This window comes from Procambarus clarkii, chromosome 29 (assembly GCF_040958095.1).
Source record: "Procambarus clarkii isolate CNS0578487 chromosome 29, FALCON_Pclarkii_2.0, whole genome shotgun sequence".
Taxonomy (NCBI): domain Eukaryota; kingdom Metazoa; phylum Arthropoda; class Malacostraca; order Decapoda; family Cambaridae; genus Procambarus; species Procambarus clarkii.
Window position 1 is genome coordinate 41291229 of NC_091178.1, and position 26295 is coordinate 41317523.

Consider the following 26295-nt stretch of genomic DNA (forward strand, 5'->3'; position numbering starts at 1 on the left):
TTATTCAATAACTTCTTTTGTTTTCTTAATGATAATATATTATGTATATTTGATGTCATATGATTGGTGTATTCAAAAATATAATGAATATTTAGAGAATAATTATAAGAAGAAAAACGAGTATGCATATCAACAGACTATATAATGTTATAATGATAATGTTTCCTCATCAGTGTACTGTTTGTTACTTACTATAATCATTTAATATGGATCTAATTAATACATATCAACAGCTATTATCAAATCTTGTATTTTCTCCTTAAAGTAAATCTTCAAAACCTAATTTCTAGCATCTAATTATTACTAACACCCAAGAGGTCATGTCCTCTGCCTTCATTAACCATTAATAAAAAGTCTACGGTTTACGAACTCCACAGTAATTATTCTTTACATCCTTTCTGGTCTTATAATTATATAAATTTACACCAGTTAGTTTCTTTAATATTTTCTTCTTCTTCTTCAGGTGTCAAATCGTTAGTTATATGAAATATTTCTCTGATTTCTTCTACTGTCAATTTTTTAATAATATTGGCAAACATTTTGATCCTTTGTCAGTTAGATCTTTAATATTTAAGTAATCAGCTGCCAAAATTATTGGCAACAATGTATCTTGTTCAAAAAAATCAAAATCCCATTTTGAAAATGACATTATAGAACTATCATTATTATTGTGATGGTAACCACACCATTCAATTATTTTTTTTTAAATAATAGTGTTTACATTTGGAAGAGGAATAGCTTCATCATTGGTATCATCACTCAAAACATTTAAAATGGTTTTTATAACACCACTCTGTCTGATAATATCATATTCTACTTCAAAAATATCACCATCACTACTTTGCAGTTTTATGATTGAATAAGGAGGAGGAGGAGGAGGAGGATGTGGTAGAGAGGAATAAGAACTTGTTGCCATTATTTATTTCAGACTTTCTTGACTCAGTTGTAGAAGAGAAATACCCCAAATGAGGGATTTCATAAAATCTGAGGGTTGAAATGAATCGTGTTGTAGTTCTTGGTTGATCGGTAAATGCTTTGAGTGAAAGACTGCAATAGAAAATGTATTTTCATTAAGATGAGACTTGGGAAAATATTGAATGATATAATGAGAACCGAGAAGTTTTAAACTTGCTTCTTTATCATTAAGATATTTTTTACTTTTATTTACTAATTGATGTGGATCCCACTTACCCTTTAGATTTTTAGATTGAATCTGAGAAGAAGGTATCACCAATATGGGTTCTAAGAGCAAAAAGAGAATAGATGACCAATGATAAGCTACTACTAAACCACTGTCAGCAAGACTGAAGATACTAATAGGGTGGGGTAAATTAAAAACAGGTGGTATTTTAGGTTTTAGCATTGTAGTTGCAATCCAACCTGGATTGGTAACAATTTCAGAAAAATTAGAAATCGAGGTTGGAATAACCCAAGAGCATGGCAAATCACTGGTGAAAAATGAGAAAGATACTATACCTTTCTTTCTTTGGAAGGTATCATAACCTAAGAGCAAGAGTCCTGGTAATTGGCGTAGTCGGCATCTTCCTGCTATATATTCATTATGATTATGGTTTTTATCATTAGAGAGTGAATTATATATTTGGCTACAATATTTGAGAAACATGGTAACAATTTGATAAAATCCTTTATTGTCATGTAGTGGAAGGTAATAATATTCATCAAATTTTGAATTATTCTCTGAGGAATTATTAATACTCCACGACCAACTTTCATAGGAAAAAGGTATATAACTGAAAGCACATTCTTTTAAGGAATTAACTTCTTTTTGACATATAAACATTCTCTATGTTTTTAATATTTTTTTTATATTTCAGATCTTTAGGTAACAAAATAACAAATAAAACAGCTATATATTTTATTATGTTATATTTATAACAATTACAAAATGGACTAAAAATAGAACATATAACTAACTACATACATAATGAATCAAGTAACCCTAAACAAAACCATGAACACTCTGACATTGTTTGTTTTTTAATATCTTTAACTATTTTCAAAATAATTATTTTTTCTTCTTCTGTATAATTAGCAAGTGTTTTTTTAGAGAACTTGGCTAAATTTCTAAGGGAAACAACATTTATTTGACCATTATATTTATGGTTACATTTATATACCATCTCATTAAGTAAACTCATATAAAGCCAAGAATTAGACATTTCTTGTTTAATACCATTTACAATTTGAGGATAATACTTAATCTCTTTTTTGTGGTCGTTTATAAATTGAAAACTGGATGCATGCCAAGACATTTTATGTAGATTCTGTAGTGTGTAAGCTAAAGATGCTACAAGTGATAATTTATTTAATTCATATGCACCAATAATATTGGGGTGTAAGAAAAAATAATCTAGTTCGTTACTCATCTTTTGATAAATTTCTTGGCCTAGATGTCGTTGGTAACTTATCATTTCAAAATGTATTTGAATTTTGACTTTATTCCATAAAAAATGGGTAAATTCCTCAACCTTAATATAAACTTTTTTATCCGTTTCAATTGTTTGGTCTTTTATACGAAGAATAAATTTTAAATCAGTATTATTTATATATTTTTCTTTAATGGCTTTTGTTAACAACAAATCTTCAATTTCTTTTTGGACATAAGTTGGAATAAGTGGGGTAGCACATAACTCCCATACCATATCTCTAATACACATATCAAAATTGATCATTGAAGAATATTTGTTCATAAATCTATCCTTTAATTCTGGTGTAAGAAACATAGAAGTAAAATTATCTATTTCAGAATTAGGTATTATTTCATATATTTCAACCATTTTTGTTACTTATTCTTCAGCTCCTCTTTGTGTTAATGGTTCATATACATACTTCTTTTATACTATATACTACTACCCATCTAATAATGTAAATCTCTATGACTTTCAAAATATCCAATTTCTCATATAAATTAATTATCCCATATAATATTTAGGATCTTAATTCTTTTTTCTCTTTTTCCAAAATATACAATTTCTCATTTATATTATTCAATAATGTATTTATATTCTTAATGTTTTGTTCTCTATTACTTTCCATAACAATATCCAATCTTTCATTTATAAAATTCAACCTGTTATTTAGGATATTAATTCTTCCGTCTACAATAGCAAATTGTCTTGATATAACTTTATCATGTAAACAACAACACCCAATATATTTTTCTTTTACTTGGATATTTTTGGGATTAATCTTTTCTATAAAATTTCCAGATTTTGGTTTAGCTTCTTCATTTACCTCTTGATTTTGTTCTTTAGAAAACGTCCGTTTTCGCTTCTTCCCACCTTCTTGGGACGTCTGTCGGTCTTCAATGGGGCCTCCTGTTCTTTTTAAGTTGGTTACACTTTTCCGGGGCTCTAGATTTTGTACTTTAGAAGACTTCTTCCCGTCTTCTTGGGCCGTCTGTCGGTCTTCAATGGGGCCTCCTGTCCTTCTTAAGTTGGTTACACTTTTCCGGGGCTCTAGATTTTGTACTTTAGAAGACTTCTTCCCATCTTCTTGGGCCGTCTGTCGGTCTTCAATGGGGCCTCCTGTCCTTCTTAAGTTGGTTACACTTTTCCGGGGCTCTAGATTTTGTTCTTTAGAAGACTTCTTCCTGTCTTCTTGGGCCGTCTGTCGGTCTTCAATGGGGCCTCCTGTCCTTCTAAAGTTGGTTACACTTTTCCGGGGCTCTAGATTTTGTACTTTAGAAGACTTCTTCAAAACAAAGTTTTTTTTTTTTAATTTGTCCATTTTCACATGTTTCTTCTGGAGGTGGTTATTATTTCATTCACCTGATGATTCTGGAAATGAAGCATTAATTTAAAAATATAATTTATATATTTTTATCTCAACTATTATATAAGAACTTACAAAAGCTTATTTTTTATACAATATTATGGGTCTTCATTTCTTCAACAAATGTTTAACTAATACCAAGATAATGTTAACTGTTCAAAATGACAAAGAGCCAAATCAATATTTAAAGAAATTCTTTCCTTCAGGTCTTAGCCATTTAAAATATATTGGGATTGATGGTTCAGTTTTTTTCCATGCACATACCATAAAAGGGAAACAAGTTGGAACAATTGATATCAATGCTACAGCCCAAAAAGTATGTAATATAATTTGTGCCTATTGTGATATTCTCATGAATTTACTAAGTAACAATAACACCGATGATGATGATGATCATAATACTAATACTAATACTAATAATAAGGGAAGAACTTGTAATAATATGATAATACACTTTGTTATGGATGGAAAGTCTCTCTTTACAAAAAATCGTAGCAATCAACAAAAATCTGACCCCTTTTCCATTCTTTCTCCCCATGAAAAATTATCCTTAGAAAAATGTACAATTGCAATGATAAAAAAAAAATGGACATTTAACATCCTAATATCATATTTCTATTATCAACTGAATCATTACCTTTTGATCAACGAAATGAGGGTGAAATAACTCTATTTCGTTTTATTAATAAAATTTTAAATAAAAATTCCTGTTACATAATTATAAGTAATGACTCTGATATATCAGCAATGTACATTCTTCGAGAGGATGATCGTGTTATGTTGGTTATCCCACCATATAATGGACAATCATACATTGGATTAAACAATTATAATCATATTATGGTTAAATTAAATATAAATTCTCAACAACTATTTAGTTTAACAGTATTGTATTTTATATTTTTTGGAAGTGACTATAATTTAGGTCTCATATCTTGTTGGACAATCAGTAAACATGACATTTTAAAAAACGCTATTTTACATGAAGAAACAAATCTTGTTTCAATTTTTAATCAAATGAAAAGATGTCGTTCAACTAAAAATGAAGCAATCATATGGCAGGAGTGGGGGGATTCTGTAACATACCAAGACTATTTATTTCTTTTTAAATTAATTGTATATGAAGCAGTTCATAGTGCCCGATATTATAAATCATTAGGGAAAAGTAATCCATCATTATTAAATTTATATTCAAATAATCACATAAAAGTTTTAACTAAAACTATAAAATTAATTAAATAATAAGTAATTATTTATTACCTGTTAAAAACCTTAAGACAATTATTGTATTGAGTAGTAATATTTGTTCCAAATTCATCCTGAGGATTGAAATTCACATATATTCTAGGCTTTATTACAATGGGTTGTCTATGCCGATTAATTATATGGGCATGTCTCTTTTCGCGACTTACATTTTTATAGTAACTGGGTAAAATATCTTGAAGTTTACAAAAATTTAACTGGGATAGGTTGGTCGTATGAGAGAGAGAGTATTTTAATTGGGAATTATGAACAATAGCAGTTTTAAATAAACGTTTGGCTTCCATCCATTCAGATAAATTTGTAAATGTCCATAATATGATCTTGATTTTATCTTTAGCTTTAGGAACACATTTCCATTCATTACACCATACATCGTTAATCATTAGATTTGTTATTATATAATGCAAAATATCAATAATTAATCTTTCATTACACACAATGAAAACTGGACGTTGAATTATGGAAAAAACATTGTGTTCAGTAGCAATGGTTTTAGCAGCAAACAATAGGCATTCAATCACCTCATAACCAGCAATAAAACCTGGCGAAGAGTACTGGTTGGAACATTTTTCTATAATTTTTTTATCATTCGAATTATATATGGCAAGTTTTACAATTCGACAATAATTTCCAGTTTTCTTGTTATGCAGACTCATACCAACTCCCTTGTTAGATATGTAGAATATGCTTTCCTGATCATCTACAGGGATATTTACATTTGTCTCATGTAATGAATATTCAACATATATATACATATCATGGGCCATAAATGGAAGTTTAAATTTTTGTCTTTTCAATACATCTGCCATTTTAGGAAGATTGTGGTGGTGGGGAGGATTGGGATGTTTGCTGCTGTGGTGATGACTGAGAGGTGAATGGTAATTGGGTATTGGGAGATTGTGGTATATAAGGATTTTGATGAGTATGGGTGGGGTTGACAGTGGGAGGGGGAGGGGGAGGAGGAGAAGGATGAGGAGGAGGAGAAGAGGTAACAACACTTGTTAGAGGAGGATGGGAATGATAATAACAGTAAGGAGAAGTGGGGGTATATTGACACTGACATTGATAATAAGAACTAGGGAATTGTTGATGGGGTGAATAATGGAATGAAGAGTGTGTATGTAGGGGCAGTTGGGTTGGTGGTGGTGGAGGTGGTTGTGCATATATTATGGGTGGGATTGTTTGTGCAGAATTTGTAAGATTTTTTAGTTTTTCATCAAATAATTTACTGATTTCTTCAGCCCTCTTTGTTGATTCTTTTAAATGAGCGTCTTCATTTAGATGCTGACAATTTTTAATGTAATCGTCAATTATATTTAAAATTACTTCATTCTCCACATTTTTAGTCCATTCTAAAGCTGGTCTGGCAGGGAAAACAGTAAGACTAATCAATAGTTGTGTCAAAGAATTAATAAGAGATTCTAGAGTTTCTTTGGTAACATAATTTAATGTATCATTATCTGTGAGAATGGGTAAATTTCCCGGAATTAACGTAGTATTTAAAAATTTTGTAATGTCATCAGTAGAATTGATAGGAAACTGTAAAGGGTTAGTAATCATATCATTCCCAACAACTTTAAAATTTATTAGATTATTAGAAGAACTATTCATGTTTTTGCATAAGATTTTTTAATATGATAAATAATATAAAAGGTATTTATTAAGACTATAAGTTATAATTATTCCAGCTGTCCTGAACTGAGCTCGGACCGGGGTATCTCATAATCATGGCAGATGATAGTAAATCCACCCTTATTACATCTCCAATTGAATTAATAGACAGACTAGGAAAAGAAATTATTTATTATGCTGACAAATGTTTTTTGGACATACCCCAAGTTAAGATTTACAGTTTGTGTATGGGTTCCAATTGTGTGCAACTTAAGTATGATATTCGTCTAACTGCAAATGCGGTATCCCCTAGCTGGATATATGATCCAATGGAGCATGAGGATGAGGAATATGGTCATTTGGAATCTGAATTTCGCAATGCCCATATTATACTTCTTTGTAATCTAAGTGAATCAATACTAAATTCTATTTTGACAGGTTCTCTTACATTGAAAGATGTTAGAAAAACATTGCTTATATATAAGTTTGATGAGACTTTGTTGGATTTTGATGTTAGCCACATGGATGAAATAATTAAGGAACATCCCATTTCCTATAATCGAATTCCATATACCTATTTGGATTACTCATTCAATGGAACATCAATAAAAGAGGTTTGGGGAATACAAAACTCCCCTGAAAATATTTCTAAAGACCACCACCATAGAGTCATTGGTTTTGGATAAATACAAAACTATTGTCAGTTTGTTTAATAAACATGAAAACCGAGAGGGCACTTTGACAGTTATTACTGGTTTAATGGCCTCAGGAAAATCGTCTCGACTTTTGCAACTTACTCAAACACATTGCAGAGAAAATAAAAATAAAACCATTTTGATTTTGCCTAGATGTGTACAATTAAAACAAATAAAATGTCGATCAATAATTCCGACTGAAATCCAAATCCGGAGTGAAACTTACTTAGATTATAAAGACTATATTCTTCACTTTTATACTATTTTTATCGACGATGCTCATTTGTTTTATCCAGAAAATTTAACTGAATTTGTTCATGTATGTCAAGGTTGTGGAATCGATGTGATAATTGCAGGACTGAGTGTATCATCATTTAGAAATGATACATTTAAAGGTTTTGTTTTTTTAATGTCTCAGGCTAAGAAAATAGAATTACAAACAACATCCTGCACTCTATGTAATTATCGTACAGCCAAGATATCATTTCGGTTTAATTGGCGTAAACCAAGTAATTTTGTGGGTGATCATCGTAAGTATTTAAGTGTGTGTTCTCCTTGTATGATTGAATTAGCACCATACTTTCTATGTCTTGGAAAAAATAATTTTGACCAAAGTGATTTGGATAAAATGTGTGGTACTATTTTATAATTATTTATATATGTTTCTAATATATATACAGTTTGAAAATTGTTATTATCAAATGACACATCCCAACATTAAAGAATTTATAAACCGGGTTAAAACAGATGGACATATATATATATATATATATATAAACAAAATAATTAAAATTAAGCATAAAAATGAACTCACTGTAGATCTTAAATATGATAAAGAAAATGGAATTTTTCTTGATGATGACGGTATAGTCTATTTCCCAGAAGTAAACAATGAAAATATTAATTCACAAATAATTAGAGTAAAAAGTAATCAGGTTCCATTATTTAGCCACCGTCCACAATTTATTTCACAAAAGAGAAAGAATGAAGATAATACTGAAATTCCTCCGAAAAGGCAGGAATCTTTATAATAAAGCTGATTATAACTGAAATAGTTTATCCGGATTCCATCTTTCGATATTAAATATTGTAAAAATAATACATAGAAATACAATAAAGACTTAAAACATAAATGAAATATTTTAAAATAACGTTATTAATATTACTACTATTATCAACCAACATTTTCATTACATTTACAAAATATAATTTAATTATATTATCCTCTTCAAACATGAGGTAGCTATTTACAATCTTATTAAATCTCTTACTACTGAAGTTATTGATTTCTAAAAGATTATTAACATCAACATCATTTAGACTGATACTACTACTGATGCTACTATCACTATTATTAGATTCTTCCTGGTTTATAGGTCGAAATACTTCATTAAAATATATAGAAAGGGGAGGTGGCGTTGTTGGCTGTTTGTCATCTGATTGTCTTTCCATTTCTTCAATGTACTTTATTAATTCGTAGTCACAGGGGTATGTTTCCTGGCACGTGAGTCGATCTATAGTCACAGGGATATATTTATATTCCCTGGCCTGTGGGTATAGTAGTCACAGGGGAATTTTTGGGATTCCCTGGCGACGCAGTTATCGTAGTCAAGAGGGGTAGTGGGGCTGGGTGTTGGACCATGCACAGCGTGTGGCTCTAAGGAGATCAATGTGTTAAAGGTCAAATCAAGTCGAGAGAGAGAGAGAGAGAGAGATTAAGTATTAACCACATACGTAATATATAATATACCTGGATGAGCAATAGGTTGCCGGGGTCAATTAAATCATGATAATCAGGTGGAACCACATTAGGTACAACCTCACCTGGGTTCCTAAATTGTCCACGTGTATCTAGTCGAACTATATGACCTGGTTGAGTGAGCATAGTTAAACCAAAATACCACCCCTCAGTTACTCCCAAGGGATTAAGGGTAGTAAGTTCATGCCAAATACTCTCTGAGTAAAAGCTGAATACAATTGGATGGCCCCAAATAGCATTAGATAGTCGACGATCGTCAGTCGTCTCATAAAAATGCTTGTCTTCATATCCAGGACTAACCGCTAATCGATAGATATATAGGGGATAAGTTTCTTGCCGGCGCCTATAATGATTAATCAATTTTGTCTTATGAACAACAGGCCAGTCATCTCCTCGTTCATCATGTCTCAAACGCCATAGTTTTTGGTGTGGATCAGCTTTAATGTGACGATTCATCCAATCACAGGCATTTACCTTTGCTATTGCCGGTTGATCTATAATAAATTCAACATCACTTTTTAATGTTGATTTGGCTTTAGACATCAGGGGTTGGAAAAGGGGTTCGAGTTCATAGTAAGTGTGCATTTGTAAAGGTTTGCCACCATTCTCTAGTGTATAGTAAGCCAAATCAACTCGATGAGGGTCCATTGTGTTATGACCAATTTTCACACAGGCATTACTAATCAAATTTTTTTCACGAAACAGGCCAACTAATGAAGGAATTAAAACCTCAACGTAACCACTGAAATAGTCACATGAGCAACCATATCCTTCTACATATTTATTAATTTCATTGTAATTATTTTCATTTAACGCGTCGTACACGCAAGGTGCCTTGGTATCAGATGGAACATTTGTTCTATATAAAGCGTTAGTAGTTGTGGTGGTCGTGGTGGTGATGGTTATGTCTAGAGAGGAAGAATTATTATTAAGGTGAACATGGATACAAGAAGGTTCCATTCCTTCTATATTCGGTACTGTTTCAGGAATAGAACATTCTACACATATGCCTTCTTTGACTGGATTAAATTTAGATATGTCTACAATATTCAGATCATGAATCCATCCAACTTTTTTGCATCCATTATCTATAGTAAGTTTGGACGTGGATTGATCACAATGTTTTCCACTAAATAATCCATGAGTTGTACATTCACACATGAAATTGTAATCTTGCCATATTAATTTACCTAATGTGGTTGAACATATTGGAACTGTAGGTATTTTTAGGGGATTAGTAGGAGATATTTCAAACCAATATCCATCCTGCCAGGAGGCACTAGCTGGTAATATTTCATTACCTTCTTTAGAATATAAAGGATAAGGTAAAAATATAGAACACTGATTTAGTTTCATACCTTCCCACACTTTACAGGCTTGATGATGATTGTCATCCTGATGATGTCCATATGTTGATAAAATTAATAATGGATTATTATCTAATGCATCATCATCGCTTTCAGCCTGATCAATATACCATTCTAATGACGATATATTTTTTTGTCTTGTTATACCATAGTGAAATAACTTTCTTTTTCTTTGTATCGCCTCACCTCCTATAATTATTGTACATATAAATAAGTAAATTATTATAAGAAAATAAATAATAGTAATCATTTTTATTTATTTCCTTTCATTGTCATATAATGTTCACATGGTGAATCATAAATAGAATTCTCATTCATATATATAGTGGCTGAAGGCAGAGGATGAAAAGAAGGTGAAGAAGAAAAAGAAGAAGAAAAAGAAGAAGAAGGAGGAGGAGGGGGTAGAGGAGGATAGGGGGGAAGATTAGGGGGTAATGAAAAGGATGACATTATTAATGGGGTGGATTCTGGTTGTGTATTACTACTAGTTGTTAAAGTCATAGTGTTAACTGGAGTTGTAGTTGTAGTAGTAGTAGTAGTAGTAGTAGTAGTAGTAGCATTACAATAGTGTTTATAACAATAAGGAATTAAAAATATAGTTAAAATTATATATATAATTAATATGGATATAAGGCATATACATAAAATAATAAAATATTGATTTATTATTGACAAATAATACACATCGATTAAATGCATGTGTGTATTGGGATTATTATTGTTCTCAATGATTTTTTTCAGGAAATTAGTAGATTGATGTGTATTTATTAGTATCTTATTTAGATGTGAAAATACCGTATTATAATTATAAAATAATCTTAATCCATCAGATGATGTTTCTGAAAAATTTGAAAAGGCATAGCATGCCCTATTCAATTCTAATAAACTAACACCCGGGTATAATATATGTTGTTGATATAAGCGATGACTAATATTACCACTACATAATATGTTTAATTTTAAGATATTATTAATAGAATAAATCCAAATTCCAGGTACAATAGGTATAAATATAGGATTGAATTTTTGTGTTAATTTATAATTACATAATTCTAAAATAGCCTCATCAGATTGATTAAAAGCAGCACTAATACAATTGTGAGATTTGTGTGAATTTAAATTAAAATATGAAAAACTATTGATGACTAAGGTACTATATTATAACATCAAAGTTTTCCTTTGACATTACCCATATACCAATATTCACTTTCAATTTGTAATACCATTAAGTACTTGTTATCTTCAACTTCTAAAGATGCACTCCATTTTTCGTTAACATTTGTATAAACTGGTATTACTGAATACAAAAATCCATGATTAGGTGGATTATTGGTGGTAACTATGGGAAAATAAACTACTAATATAAACCTGTTATCAGTATAATATACTGACACCCGACAGAGTTTATAATAAATTGACATTAAATCATCAATTGATGAATCATTAAAGATCAATTTTTTTTCGATTTCGAATCTGAATTAAGTCCTTTTCAAATGGTAAACGATTGAAAATATATCTTGAGAGTATTCCTGTAGAATACATTAAATCTAATTCTACTTCTGTGTGTTCAATGTCTGATATAATTGTATTTATGGTACTATGTATAAAACTGATATATACACACAATTCTCTACGATTTAATTCTGTTTTGTTAATTGAATTTAACATTTCAATTGTTTCCTTGAAAAAAAATATTTTGTTCAGAAATAATTTCTTTATGTGGATATTTCCATACAAAATGATCATTGGATATTATTGTATCAGAATTTTTTAAAAATTTATATTTTTTTTATAAGTTCTTGTTGTCGATTAATAATTTGAATAAGTTTATAAATTCCATTAAATGTTTCAAAAGGACATTTTTGCTTACAACTATTCAAAAGAGTTAAAAATTGAATGAAAATGTTTTCATAAATTGTAAAGTTGAAGCTATAGAACAATCTTTCCTGTGAATCTACTAACAGTGTTTTATACTGGCGGGCAAAAGCAACACCAGGTTTGATAATAACTTCAAGTTCATTACTATCCACACTCCCTGATGCTATTAAAATTATTATGAATGTTAACATTTTTTTAAACATAATTTTAAGTTTCTTTTTACATAAAAAAATGGATATGAATTTTAACTGGCATAAAAAACCATCAAATGTTTTTGTAGCCTCTCCACCTAGTTCACAAATCGTATTTCAGTATAAAGACGAAGATGATGTCCATAAAAAAACATGTACACTTTCAATTAAAGAAATACTCAACACTCCTGGAGGGGATGTAATTATAACTTGGGCCAATCGTAAATACATTAGTGACCTATTCAAACTAAAATTAAATTCATTAACTTCTTTGGAATCAACTTTTACGGAGCACAAACAAAAGGAAGAAGATACACATATTGTGGGATGTCTTCCAGTGGTTCTTCTAGATATATCTACAACAGAAAATAATCTTATTCTAGATCCCCGTAGATTAACTAATTGGTTTATTCAAATCATAAGTCGAGTGATCCCCATTGAAACTATCCTTCCACCAGAATTAGTCAGGGAAGTTAACATGACGTTTTATATACGTGATACTAACATTTTTCTTCCTAGACATGGTGTGATGACTAACATTCCAGATCTTATATTTTCCGCTCTCAATACACTGGAAACTGAAAATATATGGGAATTAGGCGATAATGGAGAAAAATTAAGCCATGAATTGCTATCAATATCATGTATATTTAAACTCTTGATTCCCAAATTACAAAGTATATTTATTTCTTCACACAGAAAAATAAATATTTCTGGTAAGATAAAAAGTGGAAAATTCAAAATGTCTCCTGAATTCCAAAAAATACTTCATGAAAATAATTTATTAAATAAAATTGAAAAGTGGTCAGAAAATTCTCTTAAATTTATATCTGACAAACTTCGTCAATATTCCGTATTTTTTCTAAATAAACTGGGCGATGTAAATGATACAAATATATGGGCAGTTAAAGAATTTATAAATGTTGGTCAAAAATCTGAAACCATCCCAATCTATTTTAATGAAAATATTACTTTCCGCATTATGATTCATGCCATTGGTGAAATATTTCATTCTCTCTTTACAGATATATTGCCAAACGAGTCAATGGAATCAGCAATTCACGGCGCACTATATCACATGGTTTATCTCCATGATTTAAAACTATTGGATACTTTTAAAAAATATTTATATATTCCTATTTTATATCGCCTAATATATTCTTGCTATAAAATTAATTCACCATTCATAAAACCATCACTTGCATATTTATCTGAGAACCATAGTGATATATATCACAGTCTATTAGAATATCAAAATAAAAATCCTTTATGGCAAGGAAATGAGAACACTGACCTGATCGCTTGGATGGAGATCAAGTGTGGATCGGCTCTGTCTCATTGCCTCACAGAGCGAGAAATATCTGAATGATGAAAAGTTTATGGATGCTTTATATTGGACAGTTTATGACATACGAGGACAAGCTTTAGACTATTATATAATTTTCCTCTTAATTGTATACAAAAATAGCTTATCCCTTAAAAATATAAAGTTAGGCAATACCATGAGGAAAGAAAATAAAACACTAAACTGTAAAAATCTAGTATCTCCTTTTTTCCGTATATTTGTATGTTTTTATGATTATATACAAAATATTCCACCTCATCTCATTACGGTGGATATATTAAATAGTTCCGAATTTGGAGAATTACCACAGTACCGTCACATTATCATTACAGCATTAAGCGACTTTTTTAAGGGAAACGAAGATATATTTTCGTCACTATTAAAAGATTAAAACACAAATTTAAAAAATAATTCACAAGCACAAAAATATTGGGATGACATTAACAACCCATACCCACAGTTTCACTGTAAAAAAACAAACAATCTGGTATAATATATAAAAAAAAAAAAATCTGTTATGGTAAGGAAATGAGAACACTGACCTGGTCGCATGTGGAGAGCAACTGTGAAGAATGTGTGGAGGGGCTCTGTCTTGTATATAGCCTGACAGGAAACTGTTATCATCTCATTGAATCTCGTTTTCTATTTGAGTCCTCCTCTCTCTCTCTCTCTCTCTCTCTCTCTCTCTCTCTCTCTCTCTCTCTCTCTCTCTCTCTCTCTCTCTCTCTCTCTCTCTCATTCACTCTCTCTTTCGATTAAATGAAAACGGGATTTACATAATAGATATTTTGCATGTATATGGATTAAAGTTTAACTTGTTTAAATTGTTATAAAAAACTTGTTCTCCCTTAACTTCATTACTTTCATTTTGAGACTCCTTCCAATGATCTGGTGGTATATATGCCAGATAATATTGAACTTCATACATATGAGTATCAGTTTTTATAATATCATTAAATTTTTGTAATAGGGAAAAATGAAGTTCTATCGCTTCTTCCTTAGACATTTTACTAACATTACAATTTAAGTGTTTCATATTTCTTACTTCATCTAAATATTTGGCAAAATTTTCTGGTGTATATATTGGAGATTTTTCAACACAAAAACCTACTTTATAAATATTTTCACATGTTACTCTCATTATTTTACTTAATTTTCCAATTTCATCAATAAGATTATTTCTAAGAGCATTTTGCCACTCATTATCTTTTTGTACAGTTAAAAATGTCCATAAACTAGTTAGTAATTTTATATAAATGAATATATTTTTATTTTCACTGTTTCTAGAAACTGATTTATTAATTTTTTCAGTGTATTGTGCACAATAATTTGAAAGAATACCATTATCTGAAACATGAGCTGGATTTATCTTCCATTTAAGATTTCTACCGATTCCTCCCAGGCCAACAATGTCATATATTTTTCGGATAATGAGCAAATCTCCACAAAACGACGTGGGAAAATGATAGGAGCCATCAGCTTGATAATATGAACCACGTGTTCTGGGTTTATAATTGGTATTTATAATTATATACATTGATAATGTAATATACTGGTGAATTAACAATCTTAATGGTAAAGTTTTACAATTTACAAATGTGAAGAATTTCTTGTTAAATGTAATGTGATTTATATTTTCAGATACTATTACCTTATATTTACACTCTTTTACCACATCATTCATCGTGATAGAATATTTAAATGGAAATAATATACGTTTGTTATATCCAATATCCGAAGATGATCTCCTTGTAGTGTCTGGGCCTGATGAGGTTTCCCGTGTTCGTTGACGGGTGTTGGTTCGGTTTGACTTTGATTTTTTGGGAGTTGTTCGATTTAGCTTTGATTTTTTTGTCTTTGGAGTAGAAGTTGAAGTTGAGGGGTTATTCAAGTCTTCCAGTTCCACTGAAGTATCCGAATCATCATCATCCTGTGTCGTGCTGGTTCGATTTAGCTTTGATTTTTTTTGTCTTTGGAGTAGAAGTTGAAGTTGAATGGTTATTCAAGTCTTCCAGTTCCACTGAAGTATCCGAATCATCATCATCCTGTGTCGTGCTGGTTCGATTTAGCTTTGATTTTTTTGTCTTTGGAGTTGAAGTTGAGGGGTTATTCAAGTCTTCCAGTTCCACTGAAGTATCCGAATCATCATCATCCTGTGTCGTGCTGGTTCGATTTAGCTTTGATTTTTTTGTCTTTGGAGTAGAAGTTGAAGTTAAGGGGTTATTCAAGTCTTCCAGTTCCATTGAAGTATCCGAATCATTTTCCTCCATCTCTTCTGTATCACTTAAAACTGGATTTTGATTTGACATAATTGTATCTATTTTTTTATAATATATTAAAATTTTATTTGATAATGTACTTGGTTCAAGCAAAAAAAAAAAAATCGCCTATGTTATACAGATACATTTTTAGGAGGAAGAAAGGGAATGGGGTGGGTTACTTCAAATAGTATTGGCAGCTGGAAGTCAGTCTCCTAAGGTATCAAACAAATATATGTACAAATAATAAAAACAAAATAATATTATTAAAATTATAAGAATAAGAAATATGGTATACTGAAATATATTTAATTTAGATTTTTTGTTTTCTTTTTCAATATGATGAAACGGTTCAGGATATAATGATTTTGGTTTGAAGTAAAAGTTTTGGGTGATGAATAGTCACCATTTCCATGCCAATATATTTCAAGAGGAAATGTATTTGACATTCCCCAATTAGGTTCTAAGAGGGACTCATGTACAATATTTGATATTGTTAATATAAATCCATTTTTCTTGCCATATTGAATAAATGCTAATGTTAAGGCCGCTACAAAAGCAGATTCCTTTTGAGTAAAAGATTGAATATATTTATGTTTTTTCTTAAAAATAGAAAGGAAATGTATTTTAGGAACCAAGTGTAACTTTTTAATATCAAAGTCAATTAAATTATTAATTAAAGGTTGGCCTTCATCATCAACTAATTCATAAGGTATTTCATCAAGTTCATTCAATTTTTTTTATTTCTCTAGTTATAGTATATATATATATGCATGTTTTTATTACATTGCAACTATGGAATTTGTAAAAAAAAAAAAGAACTTTATAAACTTTTGGAACCAGGAACTGATATTACAGCTTTTCTCTGGAAAATGATCCAACATTCTTCAATTCAGAATCAATTAGATTCAACACATGATATGTACAAATTAACTACTATACTACTACTACCACTACCACAAACACTACCACTACCACTACTAATAGTACTCCTACTACTACTACTACTACTATAATGCCATATTTTACCTATCCTATTAATCAAACATCATCCAATTCGGTATATTCAGGATTAATAGATGATTGTAAAAATATTAGTGATAGTTTATACTTTGTACAACATAAATTGCTTGAATGTCCTCTTATCCCAAATATTTTCGATCCCATTTTCAAACGTGATATTGCTCTTTATGAAAATAACTCACTAATAGGCATAAACAACCTCATTGACTTGCGAATGGCACGAGTATGGTGTGAATACCTAATGACAGATAAAATCAAACGATACGGAACCTGTCATAATCATCCGATCTTCAACAATTGTCCCGGGTGGTTAATTGATGCTGTTCATCTACAGATTGCAACCCCAATATCTCTCTAATATATTCTACAGATATCCATTAACAACAGTAGCTTGAATACTATTAATTATTCTACAAACATACTTGGGTCGGCTTTTAATTGGATACTTCTCAAAGAGTTTTATCAACAAGACAGCTAATGATCCTAGATGAGCATTGTGATCCTTAATAATCGGATTCCTCAAAACTGCAAAAGTCATCATTTTAGCAAAAAGGTTAGTTTCCATCAGTTATCCCATAACATGAGCCTCCTCAGGTGTGAAAATTGGTATAATAGCATTAAAGCGAGTTTCTTGTTTACCATTAATAATTTCAATTTCATTGTATTTATGACCAACTTCCCCATATATGTTAACAAAATCCACAAGGGCTGTCACTCCAATTAAATCAAAGGGGGCTTCAACAATTTGAATAATATTATATGACCAAATATTTAAGACTGTACAGTTTAAGTTACGAAAAAGTACAGGAATGCCTGTTATGTTCCAAACAGTCGATAACTGGAATTTATTGACTGAATTTAACAGTGTTAGAAATTTTGATTCTTGTAAATCACTGACTGTTGAAGTGAGAGAAATCCTACAACAATTTTCCGGTAAAACTTGTAATGCAAGAATATGGTGTTTTACTTTTTCAAATATTTTCACAAAATCATCTATATCCTTTTTAAAGTCATTGTCAGTGTATCCTTTTAGTTGATAGGCCTTCTTTGAATAGTAGTGACTTGATACTGTTATTGAGTTCAAAACTACACCAGCTAATTCAATTTCTTTAAGATATTGTCCTTCCTCAATAAGTTTCTTTATTCCATTGATTTTTTCCCTGAGATTAGTTTCAATATTGGTGTAAACTCCCTTAAAACGCCCAGTAAAATTACCTCTTACATCTTTTATGTTCATAATCCTTAGAAATAGTTCATCACGAATTTTCTTTTCTATGTTAATAATCTCTCTCTCTCAAAAAAAATTCTCTTTGTCTTTGTTATAAATTTGAATTATTCTCCGATTCCATTGTGTAATCAGTTGATCCATTATTTTTACATTTAAATCTTGAAATTGTAAATGAAGAATATATTCAGTTTTGCTATTTGTAAACATGTATATTTTTTCACCATTATATTGTTTAAGATAAACATACTCATCAAGATAAAATTCACTTTCTAATGTTCCACCAGGCAATAAAGAGCCTTCTACAGATAAACGTATTTTTACAGAACTGCAATGACTACTTATATTCTTCATTACATCTTCCATATCATCCATTTCAAGTACTTTAAATAAATTTGGTATTGTATTTCCAGTATTAAGTTGTGCTTGTAAAAATAAACTCTGTTTAACTGGATATTCTTTTCCAATTCCTAACACAAAAAATTCACACTTTTTTCCAACAGGACATTTCATTTTTTCAAGTTGAGTTTCAGCCTTATCTCTTGATACACTATGGAAGCCATCAGTAATAAAAAACACTTTAATATCTTTTGATTGACAACTTTCAATTTCCTCTTGAATTTTCTTTAATGCTCCGATTAAATCAGTAGAACTATTTCTAAAATCACTTTTTTGAATCTGTGGGCTACATCCCTTTTTCTCAATAACATCACTAAAGGTATACCTAACAGTTTCATTTCCACACTTCTCTAAAATAGGAGCCATGTACTTATTCCATTGGTTCATTAATGCTGACCAATAAACACTCATTGAAGTTGAAGTATCAATCATCAGTATATTATATGATAATTGGGTAAAAAGGTCAGCGAGAGTAGAAGGTAAATGTAGAATAACATCCATCCTTCCTTCAGCCTGTAAAAAAAAAAATTCAATGTATTTTCATAAATATTATTAAAATTTTCGGCTACCTAACCTAAATTAACCCATAAAGACTACTAGGTACGACATATAATAATGAAAGAGAATGATAACTAATACTTACAATTTGTGAGGAAAGAAGATGATAAGCTACAACCTTTACATTTATGGGAATAGATATTTTAATTCCATCCATTTTTCTGGTGAAAAAGTTGGTGGTAATGAGCTGAGAAGATAACTTAATGAATGTTATCATGCGTTATCATTGGTATCATACGCTTCAGTATGACAGTCAGAGCATCCTCAACTGATTGTCATTCAGGAGGTATCCCACATTATAAGTCAGAGCATCCTCAACTGATTGTCATTCAGGAGGTATCCTACATTAAAGTCAGAGCATCCTCATGATCGTCCTTCAGAAGGTATGGCTCCACAAGCAATTCTCTTTTCCACCAATAGACGAAATGTTCTAACTTGTAAAGTTTAATACTTTTCCCTATGTCACTGTTAAACTCGAGGTAACGAGGGCTTATCTTGGCCCCAGCCTCTTTGTTCTCCATGTGAATTAGCACAAATGAACAGCCTAAGAGTTACATTCACTAATATATATACTGTCAGAATGATATGACGTCATTTCCTCTTAAAAGATCATTATGATATTATATTAAAAAGTAACATCTTTTACCACTCTTTTCCAGTACTGATTTAATGTGATGTACACACAAGGTGCCTGGGAGTTACTACCATAGTGTTCGACTGTAGTCATATTTATTTTCCAAATCTGATCATTGTAGTAATAACCAGTGGCTGCATCCTCAATTTCCTCTTTAGAGAGAGCTAAGTCATATGACATATGACATTCTACAAGACTAGGGTCAGCCTTTTGTAGTTCACTCAAGGTGGTACCCATGCCTTGGGCAGATGTGGCAGGAGGTAATGGTAGACTCTCCACTGTGTCCTCGGCCTCGTCATCGAGTCGGGCCATGAACGTATCCACAAGGTCAATTTGGTCACCAAGCAGCTTTAAGATTTTAGAGAGAGAGAGAGAGAGAGTGAATGAATTTAATCACATCCACCTATAATTGTTGGGATATAAGTAGAGGTAGTAGATATTGGAAAATTAGTTTACATATTATTTTGATTATGGGGTGCTTTTTTTTATTGTAATAAAAAATAATAAGCATAATGACTACATCACTGAAATATATATACCAAATTAATAATAATTCTTCAGAAAAGAATTTATTAAGGTTGACATTCAACCAAAATAATACTTATATTGATGATTTATATCCAGGTTTATCGGAATCATCTTGTAGGTTAGCTCTCAATCGATTAATTTATATAATGTACTCAATAACAAAAAATATAGATGAGGTTAGTATTAGTAATCATCAAGTTCAATTTTGGAGTGAGCACAATTCTGAAACTTTCATCCAACAAATATATTATATCGCTGGTTTAACTACTAAACCAGCCTCAAATTTAATTAGTTATCATACAATTAAATATGATCCAGAAATGTTTATTAAAATATTAAAACAAAAGGCGCCTCAATCTTACAAATTACTACAACGTTTTGATTCGAAATTAATTTACTTTTCTCTTCTTACAAATTTATGGCATACTCTTCTCATGCAAAAAACACAAGACATTAATATAATAAAGAACAGTATTATACATCATCTTATAAATAATTGTTTTTATAATGAGGACCAACCAATAATTGAATCTGGAATACTTGACATATACACACCTTTTTACAGTCCTATGCATATCAGTAAATTAATTAACAGAGTCATTGAACCTTACCATAAAAATACAAATAATATACATATTATAGAAACTAAAGATCTTACTCATTTACATTATGAACTTGTGATATCTTTACATAAAAAAACAGATATTGTATCTAATAAAATAACGGCAATGGTAGCTTACTTACCTAATAAATATAAAAATAATCATAACCTAATAAGATCTTTTCCCTATAAATTAATCAAAGATAATCCTTCAGATATATTAAAGAATATTTTAACTAATTATAAATATTTCTATACAAAAAATAGAGAAATAATGTTGGCGAAAAACAATAAAATTTTGAACAAAAAAAGTAGAAGTAAAAGTAAAAGTAGTAGAAGTAAAAGTAAAAGTAGTAAAAATAAAAGTAGGAGTAGAATTAAAAGTAAAAGAAGTAAAAGTAGAAGTAGAAGTACAAGTGGAAGTAGAAGTAAAAATATAAATAGAAATAAAAGTAGAAGAAAAAAAAGTAGTATTACAGGCAATAAAAATCGTGGAAATATAAATATGAAAAAAATACGTCAAAATAGTACTAGTACTAGTACTAGTAGTAGTAGTAGTGGTAGTAGCAGTAGGAATAATAGTCCCCCAAATTCGATTTTAAGGTCAAATCAACCTAAAAAGAACAAAAGAGATCAAATTTTAAATAATAGAGTGAGTAAAACAAACCAAAGCAGAAGCCCTCTTAAAACTATTTATTTTATACCCCAAAATAAAAAAAATACTAAAAAAGGATTGAAAAGTATATTAAAAAGTAGAAGATGGGATAACAACATTAATTATTTAGAATACAAAAATTAAATATTTTTGTATAATTTTCCATACCACTTATAATAAATAATAATTTGGAATACAAAACATATATATAATAAAATAGATCTTTTTGGAATTTAAATAATTTTAAAATAATATGTTTCATAACTATAAGATGATGATAAGATTTTTCAGTCATAATTATAGAAGTATTTTTATTTTTATTTTGAATGTGAAAATACTTCTTCATCACTCGATGCAAGTTGAACAGGAATCCTATTATGTTTAATTAGATACATAAGAATTCTAAATTGATTATGTTCATAAATATTACTTGTTATAATTTGTATTTTTTTTGTATATTCAATCATGTTTTCCAGTTCGATAGTAATATTATAACATAATATTCTAGTTTGATCAAATAAGTAATAAGTTAACTTTAATTGGTACATTTTTAACTCTTCTAATTTATTCAGATATCCTTTATAATCATAAGAGTTATGTTCAACATTCATATTTTTTATTATTATAAAATTATATATTATTATTAAAAATATATATATATAAAAATAAACAAATTACCAAAATGCAAATATTTGTAAAAACTTTATATGGAAAATCAATAACAGTAGATGTGGAGTCTAATGAATCTATTCAAAGTGTAAAAAACAAAATTCAAGATAAAGAAGGTATACCACCAGATCAACAGAGGTTGATATTTTCCGGGAAACAGTTAGATGATCAACACACTATAAGTGATTATAATATTCAAAAGGATTCAACCCTCCACTTGGTATTAAGATTACGAGGAGGAGGATAATCAATCATTAAAATTCCCTTTTATGTTTTTTATTTTAAAAGGGCCACATACATGGCTTTCAATTTTTCCTCATAATATTTGAAAATGACATGCCGCCTAATTTTGTAAGTTAAGGAAACCAAACCAGATTCTGGAGTCCACGGAAATTGACAGAGATATACTGCTGAAGGTAAATGACAAATTCCATATTTCCTACCATAAGCCCTAATCTCATTTAAAATGGTTTTAATTATACAGGAATGTCGACAAAGTACCCTTACATCTGACGAATGAATATTTAAATGGGTACTCATCTTTATAATCATAGGAGGCGATGGCACAATTAAAGCTAAGATTATATTAGAATTTCGATAAACATAAACACATAAATTATCAATTAGAGGGTGAGTCTTTAGGAGAGATTCGATCTCACCTAAACTTACATATTCGCCATTCTTTAATCTCTGGAAATTTATTTTACGATCAATTATGCGTAACATTCCTGATTCACAATTAATCTCCCCAATATCACCAGTTTTAAAACTCCAAATACCTCTTTTGGATAAGAAAAAGTCTCCACCATCATCTCCTTTTCCAGTAATCCTTGAATATTCTCGGGCCACCATAGGACCACTCATTACAACTTCCCCTCTAGGATGCGGCTTATCTGTCGTTTTAAAATCTCCTTCAATCCAATCAATTAATGATAGTTTTACTCTATAATTAGGATCACCACAATGTAATACATCATCACTTTTGTTGCTGCTAGTAATACAAGCCGTAGTTTCTGTGGTACCATACCCTATTATTACTGAACAATTGAATAGCATTCGAAGCTTTTGGTATGACTCTTTTGAAATTAAATCACCTCCAATGATAACTGTCATCAATCGATTACCAAAAAATTGCTCACATATTTTCCGTAAAATATATTTATCCCAAACATGAATAATCCATTTCAGTTTAATTTTTTTTTCAAAGGCTATATGATCCCAAATTGAATAATTATTTTTTGTAATTCCATTCATTATATATTTTAACATAGAGGATACAAAAAAAACACAAGTAGGTTGAGCTTCAATAAAATCCCCATGACATCCTTCCAAGATCTACGGACTTTTGTTAGTTAATGTAGAGGGTGAGGAATAGGCAATTGTAATATTCATAGCAATACAAGATAATTCAATTATTAATTCTGTGACATAAGCCAATGGAAGATATGCTAAGTATAAGTTCCCCAATTGTCGATAATCAGCACGAATACAAAATGCTGATACCGCAGAGAAAATATTACCATGAGTTAACTTCACTCCTTTAGGTTCGTCAATAGTACCACAGGTATACATGATAAATGCCACATCACTCTCATCAATATATTTAATGTTATCCTTACATATATCCTCATTTTCTTTGCCGGCAAATATTAAACTATAATATGAAATTATGTTAAAATTGTCACTCATTTTATATGGTGAAACTGTTGGTCCTATTTTATTGATATGATCATCTAAGATAATGACATAATCTATTTGAGGACAAGTAGGTAAAATTTCCTTCTGCAGTTTAGCTAATAATGGTCCACAAGAGGTAATAATAATTCGAATTTCTGTTTCCAAAAGAGAATTGATAATTGTTTTGGGGGGCAAGTTTGTTGGAAGACTGACGACAATTACCCGTTTTCTAAGGCATCCAAGAGCTGCAATAAGCCATTCTTTCTGGGTTTCAGCATATATGGCAATCGATTGTTGTTGATTTACCCTATTATCATTATTATTATTATTAAAGTTAAAATAATAGTTTAAACCAATGCCGAATTTAATTACCAATTCATTGACCTCTTGATAAGACTGGTATATATATTTTCCTAGATTAAATTTTTCTATACATTTGTTTCCACCAAATCCTTGTTTTTTTTCTAAAAGCAGTCGAGTACCTAGACAATCATCTAAACCATAATTGGCAGCAGCAAATTGTAGAATAGAAGGGGCTGTAATTGCTTGAGACTTTATTAAATTATTAACTAGAAAAAATCCATCATATCTTCCTCCCTTTTTGAAGCTCATATTTAGAAAAAAATAGTCTTGGTTTCTTATTATATTTATATATATATATATATATATAAAATACAGATTCAGCACTTTGAGATTTGGAGAAACGACAATTTATATCATTACATTATTATTAGCTGTTTTACACTAATCAAGTGTGGACCACTCACTGAAAGTCCCAACACAATCCTGACTTCTCATCCTTTCCCTCCTTATCCTCGTCCTCTTTTCCTTCTTATTACTAATCACTTTCCACATTGATATTAAATTTAATTCTATCAAATGGAACTAGGTCATTAATATTTTTAGCTAACAGCTTACATTCCACCTCATTATGGCCATCCTGAAGCTCATGATACCCAAATTTTTGGTTGGTGTCGAGAGACGACTCTGTATGATGGTGTATTCCAGACGTCTGTTAAGATCGATGTTGAAGGATATGTTGTTGGCTGAAGTAATAAACAGAGAAAATAAATTTCCCCATAATCCTTCTCCTTATACAAATGGTGGATTCTCTACTGTCTGCTCCCATCTGTTGACATCATAGTATTTTGGGGTTACCAGGAGTAGGGGGAGAGGTTCAACAATCTCATCTCATCCTGATATTTGGCATAGGTACATGACTACTTTCCTTCATTTTGTTCTATTATTTATATTTTTTGTATCATAACCTTTATAGAAATTTGAATTGGATTCAAGTTTATTAAAAAATGATATGATAATTTTACCATCATTAAAAAAAAAAAAAAAAAAAAGAGAGGAGGATAATTGATATTTTTGAAGGAAGGAAAGAAGAGAACGAACTGTAGTAGTATATAATGGTCTATTGGGATTATATGAAAATGGTGGTTCCTTCTCCAGTTTCTCCTTTTTTTTCCTCCACCTCTTCTACCATATCCATATCTTCAGACCCCTCTACCTTAATGTTCAATTTTATATTTTTAAATATAATGTTCCTTGTCTCAATTTTAAATTCCACTTCATTGTTACCTTCTTGAAGTTCAAGTTTCATTACCACAAATGGCGGTAATGAATCTTCTTCCATTGGGAAATCATATTTTGAAAATCCCTGTATAAATAAATCTTGACTGGCTGCATGGGTACATGATATCCAGAGTCTATTCATGTAAATTGGTTTGGATTCATTTTGTGATCTTACTCGTATTGATTCTATATGATTATTTAACTGGACATCTCGTATTTCACTCAAATCAGTAACGTCAACACTATCTGAAATATTCCATGGAAATATTAAAACAATTGGGTTTTTGGAATAATATCCTTTATCATATACACAATTTTGCAATATTTTATTTATGTGAAAAGATTCACTATTATGCCAATATTTGTAAGCATTATTATAATTAATAAGAAAGGTATTAAAAGGTTTTACTATGGTATTTTCAATTTCAAATTTATTCTTAAGATTATATGATAATGGTAATGTAGGAACAATGAAAAAACCTGATTTTATTCTTATATCTTCCTCAATAAAAGGGAAGAATAGTGATTCTAAAATTGATTTCCTGTTGTATTGTTTCCCTGTTTGAGTCATAGAGAATTGTAC

General features: G+C 30.2%; 1 protein-coding gene across 1 annotated transcript in view; it reads right to left on the reverse strand.

The window, feature by feature from the left end:
• The window catches only part of LOC138369725 (piggyBac transposable element-derived protein 4-like), a 45398-nt gene that overhangs the window by 976 nt on the left and 18127 nt on the right, over positions 1 to 26295 (reverse strand). The window lies entirely within an intron of this gene.